Genomic DNA, 14660 nt, shown 5'->3' on the forward strand with positions numbered 1-14660 from the left:
AATGTATTTTTCCATTTATCAAGGTGCTTTCCTTTTATACGTTCAAATGAGAACTTATAGAACTCACATGTATAATTAACTCAATTGGAATTGCACAGAAACAGGATAGTGTCAACACGATAGGTTGTAGACCTCAACTTGTGTGCTAGTGATGATCGATAAGGTTTATTATTGGTAAGTTCTTGAAGTTTTTCAAGACCATTAAGACTCCCACTGACTCCTTGACATATAAGATTCTCTTGTCAATAAACATTTCTTGACAAATAAATATTCAAGAGTTAGTGTAGCTTTTATCAAGACAAAACACTTCATTAAATTGGTCCTAGTTGGTCTTTGTCTTATCCAAGACATCACAACTTTCCACATTTGATGAATTTTATCAACCTTCCTAATACTTGTTGCTCAATGTCATAATCTTAACTCTAAGACTTGTTTTGGAATGAAGTATGATTGGCTTCTTGATTTAACCATTTCTTCAATTCTCGATTCCTCTTCTTAGACATACAATTGCACTAAGACTCACTTAGAGGATCAATCGAGATATGGTTCTTAATCATTAAGAATTATCATAAAACTTAACAAAAGGTATGCTCCCTTCTTCTTAGAATAGAGAAACTTTTATCTTTCTGCCTACTTGATTCTTCTTATTCGTTCTCCTATTGATTTAAACTCTTTTAATCAACTCGGAATTACACTGAATCTTATAAGTATAATCATATTTACTAAACCTTTATTAAATTATGACGAATATCTTTGTTACTCTTGTGGTGGACTTGATCAACACACAACCTTGTGTACTCGATCTCCTATTCCTTCACTTGACACTTTGTCAACGAATTAGTCTTATCTCCAAATATGAAATTTCTCATTCATCATGAAACCAAGTTGTATGATTCCAAGTTTCTGTCCAAATGAAACTTTGGCGATGAGAATCTTTCCCTATTTGGTAAATTCTTGACATATCCTCAATTAACGCAATTAAGAATCACATCCATTCGTTGTAGAAATATGCAAACATCAATTTTTCATAACGATTTCATTGCAAGGAAATAAATAAATAAATATATACGTCAACCAAAATTTATTTTATTCATAAAAGCAGCGGAAAACATTTATCCTTATAATGCAAAATCAACTGAAAGACTATGTAATCAAATATTCCTAACAACTCTATCATAACTTTCTAAGCTCAAAATCTAATCTTCGAATCCATGTGATCGAGATCCATCTTTTCGTGATCAGACTCATCTTCCTTTTCCATCAGGCTTCCTCTCTTTTCACTGATCCTGCAAAACATTCAAATGTAATCTTATCACATCATGTATTAAGAATCAATGAATAGGAACTTAATGGAGTTAGATAGTGGAATTTACCTAAAGCACATCCATACTCTTTGACTCTCCCATCTTCTGGATTCTTCAGGCTCTTAGGGTAGACTTGTATCCAACGCCCTTTCACTTGGCAGCAAACGCATGTCGGTTCTCCTAGAACGTCCTCGGAAGCATGTGTGGTTGACTTTCCCAACAAATATGCTCCATTGCTTTGCCAAATCATTTCTGATTCAGCAGCAATGAGCATGTAAGTTAGGTTAATGAGGTTTGCATCATGATCCATCATATAATACTTTCTTTTGAACTCATTATATGATTCAGGGAGTGACTGCAGAACCCAGTCTACAGCCAACTTATCAGGGAATGATGCACCCAACATAATCAACCTATCGATGTGTAATTTCATTCCTAAAACGTGGGCACACACGGGTTTACCATCTTCATGTTTCATTTCCAATAGGGCTTTAGTGACATTGAACCTTTCAATTCTTTGATCTTGTGGGTTAGGGAAAACAACGGGAGGAGGAGGAGGAAGTGAAATCAAACTAGTCCACCTTGATTCTTTACTTGAATAGTGGAATAGCTTATTTTCAGCAGGAACACCTTTTCCTTGAAATTTGGGAAGACCATGATTGTCATACTTTGACATCTACAAAACGGGAGAAAACGAATTCAAGTTAGTTGATTTATTGAGTCCTTAGTAAATTACCCAAATGATATACTAGGGCTAGGACCCGACACAATATTCCACAACTCGGGAGAGGGATACCGTAACCCAAATTGCAGAACATTTGAAGGTAAGTGAATGACGATTCACTAATTTTCCACCATGAAAAACAAAAAATAGATTAAGTTTTAAATGTATTGAAAACTCCTAGAACCTTTGACATTCATTGAAGTTTTCAATGGCATGTTTAAATCTCAATATGCCCCTCTAGTTTGTGATTGGGATACCGAGGATCACAAAGCGGGTGTGAATAACCATCCAAATCTACATGGTGCCCCCACATGTTACAGTCACCTATTCGATGTGCCGATTAACCACACACACTCCACCGAACTATGACAAACATTGAGTCACCCTTTGCTACCTTTGCTTAGAACCATTTAATGTGCCGTTTAACCACACACGCTCCACTAACGTCTTCGCAAGGGCACAAAGTGTAATTTCATGGAATTGCATCAATTCACTTTTGCCTAAAGTAACTAAGATTGAGAATTTTGTAAAACTTTTAGTTACTTTATACTTCATTATACATTTAATGGAAAGGGTTTGCCCTATCCTACCCATTCGGCTAACGACCCTCCACTAGTCAAGAGTGCGGTGGGTAAGAGTGGATACCCATTCAATCACCATTTTATAGGCAATTTCCTTAAACACCCCTTATAGACCAGATTCATGAATGAGGCCTACTAACGGTAAGACTGACTTTTACTCATACATATATATATATATATATATATATATATATATATATATATATATATATATATATATATATATATATATATATAATGTTAGACTTTTAATGTTATATATGTAGTATAGCGTGTATTTTACACTTTTAAAATACTAGGTGGTCTAGTTTAATACATTACACTTTTTATTCAATTATATTGTAAAGCAAAAATTTATGGATTTATTAAACCTCTTTTAATTATACACCTTAATTAATTAATAAAACCATAAGGGTGAGATTTGAACTTTTCAAAACAATACTAGGGTTTTAGAATTTAACATTCCTAAATTAAACTTTTAATCAACTTTTAAATTCCAAAACTTAAGGGAAAGTTTTGAAACATTTCAAAACATTAGGGTTTAGAATTTAAATATTTCAAAATCAAACCTTTTAATCAAAATTTAATTCCAAAACTTGAGGGAAAGTTTTGAAACTATTCAAAACACAATGATCAAATAGCAAATAAATTAAATTAAACAATTAATCTAATTATTATCTAATTTGACCTAAAATTAATTTCTTGCAAGATAAGTTATCCAATTAATACAAATAATCAAACTTTATTCATATAAGGAAGTTATTATCTAATTAATTGGTAATTATCTTTTGTTTAATCAAGGATACACTCAAAATATGATTAAAATTCGAATTTTAAGGACCAAAAACAGTTAAGGCAAGTATCCATGACCAAAACAGCAAGAAATCCCGAACATGCCTCATTCTGACGCTCGAACTCGCCGAGTTCCTTTATGGACTCGCCGAGTAGGAGCCAACTCGCCGAGTCCACATTGGAACTCGTCGAGTTCAGCATGCAGGGGGGCCAAAAATCAATTTTACATCTTGAGCAAACATACTAGGCATCAATACAATAGAAACCAGTCAAGGCTCTGATACCACTGATGGGTTTTAGCCATAAGAACATCCTATGTGCTCATACAAACCCTAATGCTTGGATCTAGGTTTCTCTATTGTACATGCAATTCATCCAAGACTTTAAACCCTAGATCTAGCATATGATAATCAATATTAACATAACAATGTGTTTAAGATATTACCTTGATTGTGATGTAGCAATAACAATCTCAAATCCTTCTTGTAATGACTTTAGAAAGCATAGAGTCACAAATGTCACTCCTCTAATGGCTCACAAACACCAAGAGCAAGAGGATGAAGAATAAGGAGACAGGAGACACCCAAAAACGTGTAGGAAACCCTAGAGAACAAGTTCTCCACGTTTTTGAGTCTCAAGGGTCCTTCAAATAGTGAGGCTATTAGGGTTATCTAAGAAGGAAACCCTAATTTGGATGCTTAGGCCCTAAGCAACCCATGGACTCCCTACTTAGAGGCCTTGGACGATTTCTAATGGGTTTCCCCATAGAATTCGTCCACTGCATCCTCTATGGAGTCCATTAGCCTAATATTCAACTATCACACAGTTGACAGTTCTAGTCCCTTAAGTTTAATTAATGTATTTTAGCCACAAAATTAATTCTTATTAATTCTTGACTAATATTAATTAAACACTATGATTTCTCCTTTAATATATTATTCTCATAATATATTAATAAATCATAATTAATCCTTTATCTCCATAATTCATCCTATCAAGTTGCTTTGATGAAGGCAACCCAAAAGGACCATGCACCATCGGGTCAAGTACATACCAAAATAGTTATGGACTTAGACACTAATCCAACAGTTGGGTACGAGGCTGCATTTCAATACCGCATACCACCCACAGACATACGGGCAGAGTGAGCGGACGATTCAGACACTCGAGGATATGCTCCGAGGATGTGTTTTGGATTTTAGTGGAAGTTGGGACACATATTTACCCTTGGCAGAGTTTTCGTACAACAACAGCCATCATTCGAGCATTGGTATGCCACCCTTTGAGCTGTTGTATGGGAGGAGGTGTCGGACCCCTATTTGCTGGGGAGAGGTGGGGCAACGTGTAATGGGTAGTACGGAGATCGTGCTTCAGACGACTGAGCAGATACAGCAGGTCAGACAGAGGTTGTTGACCGCTCAGAGTTGCCAGAAGAGTTATGCGGACAGGCGTCGGTCCGAGCTCGAGTTTCAGGTCGGTGACCTCGTACTCTTAAAGGTCTCTCCTTTTAAAGGAGTGATCCAATTCAGGAAGAGGGGCAAGTTGGGGCCTCAATATATTGGACCTTTCAGGGTAATCACGAGGGTAGGCAGGGTAGCCTACCATTTAGATCTACCTACGGAGTTGGGTCAGATTCACGACACTTTTCATGTGTCGCAGTTGAGGAAGTGTATAGTCGACTAGTCGGCAGTGGTACCAGTAGACGATATTCAGGTGGATACAGGCCTGAACTATGTTGAGAGACTGGTGGCAATTAGAGATCGGAAGGTCAAGGTTCTGAGGAACAAGGAAGTGCCTTTGGTGCAAGTACAGTGGCACCATTGGAAGGGGTCCGAGCTGACATGGGAGTCCGAGTCGGAGATGGGGGAGCAGCATCCGAAGTTGTTTTCAGTATAAGACTTCGGGGACGAAGTCTGGTTCTAGTTGGGGAGAATTGTAACAGCCCGAAATTCAGGTACAACCATTTAACCTTCATCTTTTCCAAAATTTCATTTTGGTCCTTTGTGTTGAGTGAGTACGTTGGGCGTACAAAGAGTACGTTGCGCGTACTCGCGCACTTATTTTGTATGCGTTGCCATCCGAGTACACTAGGCGTAACCGGCCCAGACTCAAAACCCTAATATGACTTGAGGGATATAAAAGGAATGAGATGGTCTTGTCCCTCAGTCACCATCTTTCAGAAACAAACCCTAAGAGAGCATTTCCTTCGTTTTTAGCTTGGGTGTGAGTGTTCTAAGCTTCAAAGTATCATTTCAAGGTAGTAAAAGAGAAGAGGAGACCATTGTGAAGACTAGAAGTTGGTGGACAAGTGTAGATCTAAGGACTACAAAGGTTGGAGCTTCTTCCTGAGGTAAAAAGTTCAGATCTTGCCTTGTTGTTTATAGGGTGTGCTTCTTGAACCAATTTCTAGGGTTTTTGGTCCCAAGATGGAGACTTTATGAGAAAGTAGTCTCCATTGGCCTAGATCTATCATATTCCTGGACTATATGAGTTGTATGTTCATAAAAATGCAATGTTGGACGTGGATGTTGAGCCATGCATGAGATCTAGACTCTTGGAGGGGAAAGGAAATGTGTTAGAAAGTGTGGGGAACCTTTTAGCCATGCCAAGGCTTAAAGGTTTCGACTTTATGGACTAAGAAGTATTATTTTGTCCAGATCTGGAATATGGGGTTATGTCTTAATCGTTTAAGACATTAGAATAAGGAAGTGAGAAACTGGGATGTGCGATGAGCGTAATCCCAGTACGTGCCGCGTAGCGGGACGCGTTCCCCGTTTCTGGAATGCAAGAGTACGCCCCGCGTACAGGAGCTGGTATGCCCCGCGTACTGCTTGCTGTAGACTTTTTTTGACTTTTAGGGTTTTGGTCAACATGTGGACTTTTGAGTCAAGGAGGGGTGAAATCGTCTTTTACCCCTCTGTGGGATGGTGAAAAAGGGTGTAGCTTAGTCTTGGAAGCCTATATTAATTAGAATGATTATTCGTTGTGAATAGGCGGGGTTGGGTCGTCATTTCGAGATTCAGAGATATCAAGCACGTGAGATTCTATACATCCTATAAGGTGAGTCTTCTCACTATACTGTACCTGGAAGGGTACCTATGTGTGACTAGAAGGTCGGATATCCTATAAGATGTATGCATGGTATGTGATTAGTTACCCGTTTTGTGTGTGCTATGTATGCTATGTTTGATATGGGCCGGAAGACATTATGTTGTGGGCCGGAAGGCATTATGATGTGGACTGGAAGGTCAGGGAGTTATGGACTGGAAGGTCGACATGGGTAGGACCAGAAGGGTGCTCGGGTTGGGACGGAAGTCCCCTGAGACACATGGACCGGAAGGTCATGGCCTGGAAGGGCGTATGTGTGTAAGTGGTGTTTTGGGGAACTCAGTAAGCATTTATGCTTACAGTTGTTGTGTTATGTGTTTCAGGTACTAGCGAGGATCGTGGGAAGGCGCCGGCATGATCTATACACACTGACGGAAGATTTATTTTATGATCTTGGGATGTATTTTTATTATGATGACATTTGCTAAACACGAGATTTGAGAATATTGAATGATGGTTTATGTTGTTTGAAAAATGAATTTTTTTTTTTGAAAATTCACATTGTTACAGTACCTATAAAAACAAAATACAAGCATAAGCATACAAGAAATAACTTAATGGAATAATATATGAATATATACCCGTAACAACATTAGGTACCTCCCTGGCCTCCTATGTCGTGAGTTGAAAAGCATGACACCTATAATTTGGGGCTCAGACCTCCCTTGGTATCTATGTGTAATCCTCAAGGTATTCAGTCTTGGTGCCTACACTTATCTGGTAGCGAGCAACAGATAGTTGGTGTTCATATGGCCAAGATGATCACAATGTTAGAAAATCATGGTGTTCACCAATAGAGAATGTTGAAGAAAATACCTAGTAATATGCCCCTCCTTGACATATTTTTGGCATCACATCACTGACCAACATGTCCCCTCATGCATCTTCCCACACTTGCCACAAGTACGCCCCCTTTTAACCTCCAGATCGCGAATCAGCGAGCTTGAACCGCTTCACTTCTGGTTGATTCTAACCTGGATCATGCCTCCTCTATCTAGTCAGGGTCTCAATCTCAATCTCCTTCCTCTGAGAAAAAGACTGTAGCTTGGAGAGGGAACAATATTGCTATGTCGACACAAACTCCATGATCTACATATTTAGCATGATCAAGTAATAGGAAATCTGAACATGCTACGAAGTAACAGACTCGAGGCAGGAAACAACTTTCTTGGTAAACATCTTGGTGATCTCCACCACCAAAATTTTCGTCTGCTTCAGTGACAGATACTCTTGAGCCAACCTCTCCCTCTCAACTAGGGGAACAAACTTGATGCATAACATATCAATTTACTATTCCCATGTCACTATGGTTTTCTCCATAGGAGAATAAGCACCTATCACCAACTTCCACCAGTCCTTCTCCCCAAAACGGAAAAGATTAAGGAGAACCTAACCTTTTGGTCCTCTAGGAACGATCTTTTGAAGAAACATCCCTCCATATTCGATATCCACCACATGGACATGATCGGGACCTTGACCCTATTGAACTCTGGCGGATTCATGTTGCTGAAGTTCCGATACTGCATCATCCCTATCCCTTAGAGTCCTGTAACAAAAACATCTACAGTTGTTGCGGTAGTAGTGTTGGGGTGCAAAGTTATTCATGTATGACTTTGTAGATGGTTTAACTTTTGTAGACCCACTTGCATGTGGTGCATTAGCCTTATGACTAATGAGTATTAAAGAGTGGGAGAGAGACATGTAAACACCTCTATATAAGGTGGGTTCATACCACATGTAGAGGTGTGCTTGAGAGATGTAACCATAGTGATTAGTGAGTGAGATATTTATGAAGTTCTAGACTAGATCCCTTTTTGTACTCATTTACTATGATCGAATATATCTTTTAGCACCCAAATCACCATGTTCATTGTGCAAACTTTAATTCCACATGCTAAACCATGTTCTTTTGTCACTACAATTGGTATTAGAGCAGTTCTTGAAGATCAATATGATTTTTGAAGAAGGATTCTCAGTTTGGCAACTTTTGACGCAATTGGAGCAATTTTGGTGAGTCTCTCTCTATGACCTCACTTAATCTTGTTGAATTCTTGCGTTGCGTTCTTGATTTTTGATCGTTTGACTCGTTGGATCAAATTTTCTTTGAAAAAACCACTTGTTGTGATCCAATAAAATTTTTATTGATCAAAGCCTGATCCAATTCCAAATCCATTTGTTTGATGTGATTCTAAATTTGCAATGGTTCATTTTAATTCAGATTAACCCAAAACCATTTTGAATTCGGTACTATTCATAATTGATTTTAAACCCATATCCTGATTTGATTACTTTTCATCCGATTTATTCGAAGCCCAAAAATGCTATTGAATTTGATATGAAATTTGAACCAAATGAGTGGATCCAATACTGTTCATAGACAGTTTACCTTGAGCCCGATTATTCATTTAAGTAAACCGATATATGTGAACGATTCGCTTAAAAATCCTTTTCGTCAGTTTAACTATACATATGCATATATCACTTGTACATTCAACTCATCTGTTGAAAGATGGCTCTTGATTCTTCAACCTCGTTATCTCAGCTCTTGAAATCGATTGATGATTGAATCGATTGTCATGATTCATGTCTTTCGTCGTAATCAGTGTTCTTGACTTCCGATTTCGTTTCTTTGTTTCTCTAAATCGACTAGTAATTTCTGATTTTTATATCTTGTGAATCGATTTTCTATAAATCCATTGATTTCTAAAATCGATTATGATCAAGATGTTGATTTTTTATTAGATTGAAAGTCAAAATCAATTTCTAGTTGTTGTTGTAAAAGGCGATGGTTGATGATTAAGAATATTGAAATAAAAGCCAAAGCAGATTTCATCAAACTGGAAACGATTGAATGTTTTTGTTGTTCGTCGGGGTCAACTAAAAAGTCAAAATAAACTGGTGAAGTGTTAATTTTGAGACTTGTTGATGGTATACAAAGAACGAACTGGGAAAGATTTGGTTTGGGTATGATAACGACTGGAATCGAACTTAATTTGGGGTTGATGATAAATGGATTTTAAAGAAATCTGGGTTATTGATTGGAGTCAAGAATAAGAGACGGGATCTTAATTTCAAAGGTTTTTGGAACAATGTTCGACGATTGATTGTAGATGCCGAAATTTGATTTTTGTTGGAGTCCATTGCTGGGTTCGCATCTTTTTTAGTGGATGTTTGAAGATTTTAGATTTGACATTCTGGTGGTCGATGTGCGAAGTATTGGTAGTTTGCCGATGTGCGAAGTATTGGTAGTTTGCCGATGCTTGATGACGAACAGATAATATTTTGACGGGTTTCATGAACAAAGTATTGAACGTTGATTTCTAAGGACTGGAATTGATGTTAATAAAAAGCAAAGAGTGTTTGAATCAGTCGAAGTGATTATTGTTCGTTAGTGTGGTTTCGTTAGTCTTCGTGTTCGTTAACATGGTTCTGGATTTGGTGCTTTGATTGAAAGAAAGGGTGAGAGAAAATGCAGAGGATTTCATACGAAGGGGTTATTGGCGAATTATATGAAGGGTATAGTTGGTTGTGCACGAAGGAAGAATAAAAAGAAATTTTCGAATATAGTCCCTCAAGTTTCGATAGTTTCGATAGTTTTTTAGTGGATGTTTGAAGATTTTAGATTTGACATTCTGTTGGTCGATGTGCGAAGTATTGGTAGTTTGCCGATGTGCGAAGTATTCGTAGTTTGCCGATGCTTGATGACGAACAGATAATATTTTGACGGGTTTCATGAACAAAGTATTGAACGTTGATTTCTAAGGACTGGAATTGATGTTAATAAAAAGCAAAGAGTGTTTGAATCAGTCGAAGTGATTATTGTTCGTTAGTGTGGTTTCGTTAGTCTTCGTGTTCGTTAACATGGTTCTGGATTTGGTGCTTTGATTGAATGAAAGGGTGAGAGAAAATGCAGAGGATTTCATACGAAGGGGTTATTGGCGAATTATATGAAGGGTATAGTTGGTTGTGCACGAAGGAAGAATAAAAAGAAATTTTCGAATATAGTCCCTCAAGTTTCGATAGTTTCGATAGTTTTTTAGTGGATGTTTGAAGATTTTAGATTTGACATTCTGTTGGTCGATGTGCGAAGTATTGGTAGTTTGCCGATGTGCGAAGTATTCGTAGTTTGCCGATGCTTGATGACGAACAGATAATATTTTGACGGGTTTCATGAACAAAGTATTGAACGTTGATTTCTAAGGACTGGAATTGATGTTAATAAAAAGCAAAGAGTGTTTGAATCAGTCGAAGTGATTATTGTTCGTTAGTGTGGTTTCGTTAGTCTTCGTGTTCGTTAACATGGTTCTGGATTTGGTGCTTTGATTGAACGAAAGGGTGAGAGAAAATGCAAGGATTTCATACGAAGGGGTTATTGGTGAATTATATGAAGGGTATAGTTGGTTGTGCACGAAGGAAGAATAAAAAGAAATTTTCGAATATAGTCCCTCAAGTTTCGATAGTTTGACAAGTAGAAAAAACCTTTGTATAAATGATCAAATTTTCGTGTGATTTGAAGAAAATCAACTGTTTCGAATTTAGTCCCCGAACCTTCGAATATTTGACACTTCGAAAATTAATTGAAGTTTCGAATGTTTGACAATTTCACCCAATTTCGAAAATTTTTTGAAGCTTCGTATGAATAGGGGATTCTTTATATTATTTGAGAACAAAGGGCAGATTTGTCGAAAATAGTACCCGAGGTTTCAAATGTTTAGTGGTTCGTACCAAAATTCGAAAAAGGACTGTTTTTGCTGAAAATTGAAGAAAGTGCATTTCAAGCTCCTGCAATTTGTGTAAATTGACGCTTTCTACCCAAATTTGGAAAAAGGGGAGACTTTTGCATATTTTGCTGTTTTTGGCGCAACGGGTCACTTCAGAATTTTGAAGTTGATAATTTCTACCCATTTTTTGAAATTTTTTGTCAAAGGCGATCCGTGAACGAAGCTAAAAATTGAATATTTTTTGGGTTTTCCGGATTGAAGCACAAAATTTATGCCACATGTTAAGGGGGAGTTTTGACATGAAAAATTCCGAATAGAGTACGTTCTCTTTCCTTGAAGGTTTTATAATCAAATTTCGATTATAAAAAAGGGGAGAAGTTTATATGGAAATTCGAACTTGAATTGTTCATATTACGCGGATTTGAAGACCGAAGTGATCAAGAAGTTTTGAACCTTACGAAATGATGCATTTGGAAGTTTAGAAATGATTTATTTTCGAAATGGGTTTGGAATTATTGAAGATTTTTGGGGTGTGCTTTTATGCTCAACTTTAGGGTGATCGATTTGGAGTTTGAGAAGCTTGTGATCATTAGTTGATGCTCGGATTGTATGGTCTCACATTCTAGAGCCCGAATTGAAGAACCATGGAGGAATTGAAGATTGAAGTTCGGTTCGATATGTGTCACCTTTGAGGCTCGAACTGCGTAGTTGCTCGAATTTGTAAGATTTGAAGTGGGTCATCCATTACTAACTTTGAGGGGGAGAATGTTGGGGTGCAAAGTTCTTCTTGTATGACTTTGTAGATGGTTTGAATTTTGTAGACCCACTTGCATGTGGTGCATTAGCCTTATGACTAATGAGTATTACAGAGTGAGAGAGAGAGACATGTGCTTGAGATATGTAATCATAGTGATTAGTGAGTGAGATATTTATGAAGTTCTAGACTAGATCCCTTTTTGTACTCATTTACTATGATTGAATATATCTTTTAGCACCCAAATCACCATTTTCATTGTGCAAACATTAATTCCACATGTTAAACCATGTTCTTTTGTCGCTACAAGTAGTATCCTATGTGATGGTAGAATAACACTTGTCAAAATTCACAATCATGGTGGTCTTAATAGACCCAAATACCGTTGGGATCGCCTACCTAACAGCCATGGTCAACTGGTTGGTGCATCATCTCACGAATCACATCTTCGATCAAACTTGGCCTCTCTGAGCCGCTAGATCCCGATCCAAAACCTCTAGTGATCCACATATTGAAAAAAACTGGAAAATATCAATAAAGTCATCATTCATACTTTTACATCATTATAGGATCACTAAACCTTAAAGTTCAGTGACTTCTTTGATATGCATACTTGCCATGTGCTTCTAATAGTATGAGCTCATACTACCTTCCACACCTACTTGTATTTGTCTCAAAATATCATCATGGACCACCCGACCATAAATCCAAATAACTAGGATACCTATACATCATATACTCCCTCACTCAAGAGTAGCTAATCATCACTCAAGCTAGCCTACCATAAACCATACTTACCCATAAAACTTCTACTAACCCTACAGCCGATCGTGTATGCTAATTATACATAACACTGGATTCGATATACAATCAAATATTTGATTCTACCCTAAGCCCACAACCAAACAAGGAACAGGAAATAACACTAAATCAAAAATTCTTATGTAACATCATAGAAATCAGAGAAAAAATTTCAATTTATTTTAAAACCAACCCAAAGACCAGAATTGTTTACAAAACATTGTTTCCAAGAGTAATAATCAAATCGGAGTATCCCAAAATGTAACACCCTGTTTTCTGTTTTATTATTTAGTAAAATATTATAAGTATAAATTCAATAAATAAAGAAAATTAATAATAAGAAGAAGAATAAAATGATGGAGAGTGCTTATAATGAATGTAATTAAATCTTAGGGGCTAAATAGAGGAATTTCAATACTTTAAATGTCAAATTTTGGTCGTAAGGGCTAGATAATTAATTGTGGGAAACTTGAGGGTCCTTTTTGTAAATTCGAAAATTTATGGCATGGGGCTACTAAATAATGAGATATTGTAGTTACCTTTCAGCCTAATGTTTATTAATTTTAACCCTATATTCTTTTAGTGGCAACCCCATTTATCCAAGTTTGAATGGTAGTCTGCAAGTCCAAGAAACAACGAGCATTTTGGTGTGTGTGTGTGTATGTATATGTGCTTTGTGTGTACGGTGTCGGCATAAAAGAAGAGGGAAGGGAGAGCGGTTTTTGGTTGCAAAAAGATCAAGCAAGGAGGAGAAAGTGTCGATCCAAAAAAGGGGTGCTTGGTTGTGGTTTTTGATTTGCAAGGTAAATCACTTTGAATTACTTCGTTCCTCTCTTATTTTTTTCAAATTCTCCTTCATCCGAGAATCACCATGGCCACCGACCATAGTTGCCATCATCGACAACCATTGGTGACCATGCTAGCATTGAAATGGGTGGTGTGTTTCTGGAATCGAAAAGCCTTGTTCTTAGTGAAAACCATAACCCTAAATTCATGTCTTTATCATTATAGCAATGTACTTTGGTTTCCTTTACAAAATTCTTGAAATTGAGTCAAGATTTCAACACCAATTGATCTTGCTGTCATACCACCTTATGGCTAGTGTAAAATATTTGTTTTCATCAAGATGAGTCGTTTTTATAATGATTTAATGTGTTAAGATATCAATTGACCCTTAAAAGTGAAAGCAGAGAATTAATGTAGAATTTCCTATTTTGCCCCTGTCTTATAAAACTCGTAGAAAAATCATGGGACATCCCATAGGTCGAGCGAGTTCCTAAAGTTTTTTTTTGGATTATACTATATTTCATTAGTTTTCACCAAAATTAAGAAATTCTTTTAACTAGGTTAAAATCGACCATTTACCCAGACTGATCTGTAATGAACTATTTTGTGAGGAAATTTTGTAAAAATCACCAAAAATTGTAGACAAATCGTATAGAGGTGTGTGAATACTAATTTTAAAGATAAAGACATGAAATTTATTCATGTAAAATAGTTTTGAAAATAAGGTTTTTAAGGAGGGAAAAGTAGGTCCCAAACAGACCATAAGTTCTATGTAAAAATATGGAAAAGTAACGCATGAGCCATTTGTATTTTTTAGGGTATCAAATAACCATAACCTAATTATATTTTTCTATTATTTGGAAGTTTAAAGTTTGACTTGGTGTAAAGGGTGTCTTAGGGCGAAACGCCAAGTCTGAAGGCCTTGTGCCAAGACAGACTAATCGAAGGCCATTGTGCCAAGTCAATGGGTGAAGGGCGAAACGCCAAGTCTGTGGATTTGACGGTTGAATACCGAGTCCTTATTTGGGATGTGTTCTTAAATAGGCACGGGATGTATAATCTTGATGTTTATATGTTATATGGATGTTT

This window comes from Lactuca saligna, chromosome 8, assembly GCF_052625555.1.
Source record: "Lactuca saligna cultivar CGN05327 chromosome 8, ASM5262555v1, whole genome shotgun sequence".
NCBI classification, from domain to species: Eukaryota; Viridiplantae; Streptophyta; class Magnoliopsida; order Asterales; family Asteraceae; genus Lactuca; species Lactuca saligna.